Source organism: Chionomys nivalis, chromosome 17, assembly GCF_950005125.1.
Source record: "Chionomys nivalis chromosome 17, mChiNiv1.1, whole genome shotgun sequence".
NCBI lineage: Eukaryota > Metazoa > Chordata > Mammalia > Rodentia > Cricetidae > Chionomys > Chionomys nivalis.
In genome coordinates, this window is record NC_080102.1 from 54,546,997 (window position 1) to 54,551,224 (window position 4,228).

Genomic DNA, 4,228 nt, shown 5'->3' on the forward strand with positions numbered 1-4,228 from the left:
GAGGGGAAGCAGAGATTCAAATAGGTCCTAGGACTGGGGCCTCACCCTGCTCTTCCTGGGCTGTAATATCATCCCCTTCCTTCTAATGCCCTTTTACCTTTTGTCCAAATAACCATGGCTTCTGCCTGACATCTCACTCATCGTCCTGGGCTCTGAAAGAACCTCTAAGCCAGTGGTTCTCAACCTGTGGGTTGTGACCCTTTTGGGGGGTGTCAAATGACCCTTTCATAGGGGTCGCCTAAAGAGCATCAGAAAACTGATATTTACATTAGGATTCACAACAGTAGCAAAATTGCAGTTCTGAAGAAACAATAAAAATAATTTTATGGTGGGGGTCACCACAACATGAGGAACTGTATTAAAAGATCGTAGCATTAGGAAGGTTGAGAACCACTGCTCTAGGCTCTTAGGTAAGCAGAGAAATGGGCCCTAACTGTGAAGGGAGACTTCAAGTAATTCTATTCCAGCCCTAAGACCCTATTCTAGGGGCAGAAGGTCACCCCAGACTTGGGGATCAGATTTCTAGGGCCGAAATACTCCCTGTGATATGGGATTTCCCTCTGTATGCCATGAATATGTTTTTATTACCATTGGTTAATAAAGAAGCTGCTTTGGCCTATAGCAGGGCAGAGTTTAGCCAGACTGGAAGAGATATATAGAGAGAGTAGGTAGAGTCAGAGAGAGACGCCATGTAGCTGCTGAAGGAGAAAGACGCCAGAATTGAAACACCCTGTAAGCTACAGCCTCGTGACGATACACAGCTTAATAGAAATGGGTTAATTAAAGATGTAAGAGTTAGTTAAATAAGAAGCCTGAGCTAATAGGTCAAACAGTGATGCAATTAATACAGTTTCTGTGTGATTATTGGGTCTGGGCAGCTGGGAAATGAAGGAGCAATCTCCTTCAACACCTTGAATATAGAGCCTCAAAACCTCCGTGATTGGGGCCCTCCTTGCAGCCAGCTACCTGAAGCTCGCCTTCTACATCAGTTCTTTCTGAAGTTTTCTAGTCCATAGACCTGACCTCAGGATAAAAATGGGGATGCAAAGTGGAGAGAGATAGCTGGGCAGTGGTGTCCCACACCTTTAATCCCAGAATTTGGGAGGCAGAGACAGGCAGATCTCTGTGGGTTTGAGACTAGCCTGGTCTACAGAGGAGTTCCAGGACAGCCATGGCTACACAGAGAAACTCTGTCTCAAACAAATAAAAACAGAAGAAGAGAGAGAAATTTAGGTCCTCTCCCCTGTGTTAGATACAGCCTTGAGCTGCCATTACCAAGGTCTTCAGTTTTGAACACCTTGGGGATGGGGAAGGACAGGGTGATGAGGTAAGATTTGGGCAGAAGAATCTAAGAAAACTCACAAGCTAAATTTAGGTCTCCAGGTTTTAGTGGACCTGCATAGCTGAATGCGAGGGTTCAAGTCTGGGGAAGGTTGCCCCCTAGAGCCAGGATGGAATAATTCTGTATGGAGAGCTAGCTTTTCTTTCCCTTAATTATTGCTGAGTTCCTCCTCCCTGAGCCCTTGGGAAACAGGAGGACTAATCATATGACCTGCTCTAGACCAGTGCTTTGTAACCTTCCTAATGGGGCAACACTTTAATACAGTTCCTCATGCTGTGGTGACCCCCAGCCATAAAACTATTTTTGTTGCTATTTTATAACTATAATTTTGCTACTGTTATGAATCGTAATGTAAATATCTGTGTTTTCTGATGTTCTTGGGTGACCCCTGTGAAAAAGTTGTTTGACGCTCTCCCAAAAGGGACCATGACCCACAGGTTGAGAACTGCCTTTCTAGACTGAGGGGCTTCCTGGGTTGTATGGCTTTTACTTGAAAAGCAGGAAAAATCAGCCATCAAGATGGCTTACAGATTAAAGATATTTGCTGCCATGCCTCCTGATGACCAAAGTTCAATTCCTGGAACCCACACAATGAAAAGAGAGAACTAAGTTTGTTCTCTGATTTCGGTGCATGTGTCCAATCTCTCTCCCCCACCTTCTCTCTCTCTCTCTCTCTCTCTCTCTCTCTCTCTCTCTCTCTCTCTCTCTCTCGGTTAGTCTGTATAGAAAGAACTTAATGGACTCGCAAATGTTATGGGAATGTCCTGTTTTAGAGAGGGGGTCCAAAATAGCCTTTCTGAAGAAGAAACATTTGAGTCGAGACTTGTACACATTAATCCCAAGGATGGGAAAAGAAAGACCACTAACCCATGATGGCCAATTAACTAAAGGAAGCTTTTTTATTATTCATGTACAAAGACTGCCTCCCCCTAAGGCAGGGTTGGAGAGGTCAGTATTGGATGTGAGGAAGACAAGGTTTTTGTAGCTCAGGGATAGGGGTTTCTGTTGTTGGGGGGAGCTGCTTGTTTGTCCCAGTCACTTAGCTCCAAAATAATCACATAGAAACTATTATTAATTAAATCACTGCTTGGTCCATTAGCTCTAGCTTCTTATTGGCTAACTCTTACATCTCCATTTTATCCATTTCTATTAATCTGTATATCACCACAAGGTCGTGGTTTACCAGTAAAATTTCAGCATGTCTATCTGGCAGCGGATCCATGGTGTCCCTGGCTCCACCCCTCTTTCTCCCAGCATTCAGTTCAGTCCTCCCCACTTACCTAAGTTCTGCCCTATCAATAGGCCAAGGCAGTTTCTTTATTCATTAACGGTAATCACAGCACACAGAGGGGACTCCCACATCAGGTTTCCAAATGGGTGGTTTGACTGGCAAAATAGGAGGGGTTACAAGAGAAGAACACAAGCATAGCAAGTGAGTCATAATGATCTCCTGAAACAAAGACATGGCTACAAGGTGAGTATAACAAGGTAGTCATGATAACAGGTAGTCATAGCAAGATAGTCATAGGTGGATACATAATGTAAGCAAAGACATATTTGCAAGATGGTTATAAACAACTTTTGAAACAAAGACATGGTTGTTATTCCTGGAAAAGGTAGTACAGAGCCATTCTAGTTAAGGTTACAGGTGGGGCAGAGCCCAGTCCTTGAGAAACAGATTTAATGATAAACAGGAATGAACATAGTTTTCCTTTACTATAAAATGGCATTTAAGCCTAAAACGGAGGCAGGCTGGTTCTTCAGAATGATGGCAGAACAACCTTAGAAACAGTCAAAGAGCTTTCTGGATACATTGAGCAAAGGCTCAGGGCTGGGAACAAACGCGATGCTTTAAAGAAACCTCAGTGAGCTGGTAGGAGCTGACACAGTGCTAATCAATTTATTTATGAGCTATGGGAAGATATGCAAGGTTTGAAGCTGGGAGGACTATCCTGTGGTGTGGGCAAGAAACAGGAGTTAGAGGGAAATGACCAAATTGGGTTAGCTAAGTGGTTGTGGTAGGTGGTTGTGAGAGTGGCTGGGATGCAGACAGAGAACAAGGTGGATTCAACTGGATTTGCTAAGGTGTTGCATGAGAGGGGGGGGGAAAGGGAGACTCAAGGTGCAGAACCTCAGTAAACAAGGATGAGCCCTCAGAGAGCATCTGAGGTTCCTCTGTGAGGAACTAAGGAGCCAAGAGGAAGAGGCCCTCAGAAGACCGTTAACTCAGTAGTCTGGAAGATAGCTCAGTGGGTGTAGCCCTAGCTCTGTGGAAATGAAAAATGTCTGGTATGTGCCTTGGGGGTGGGTAAGGAAGGAATTTCTTAGGAGGCAGGGAAGTCTGCAAAAGGGAGTTGCCAACATTGGTGGGAAAGTTCAAAAGTAACTTTAGAGTCTCGGATCAAAACAAATGTTTTTTAGATGGCTGAAGTGTAATGATGATAAAGCTGGAGGTAAAGGCAACCCCCTAATCTCAGAGGGTGTCACTCAGTAAAGATGCACCCCAGTCACTGTTAGGGTCCAGTGAAGACCTGGGGAGGCAGAGGGGCTGCATCTGTCCAGTTGGTTTACTCCTGCCCGGCAGAGTCAGCCTTTCAACACCCCGCTTTCACACAGCCTCTGGGCTCATCACAACAGAAGGAGGGATTCAGGGCGTAGAGGAGACTTTTATGAGTCTTGCCTAGAAATGGCATGTGTTGTTTCTGCCTGAAGTTCATTGCGGAGTTCATTGATTCAACTCAGTTGCACATAGCAGGTCAGGGTAGAAGGGCCTGGAAGTATAAACATGCCTTTACCAGAGTCAGCTGCAATAATTACTTTAAAAATTTAAATGTATATTTAAATATTTATTTTATTAATATATATTTAATAAATATATATTAATGT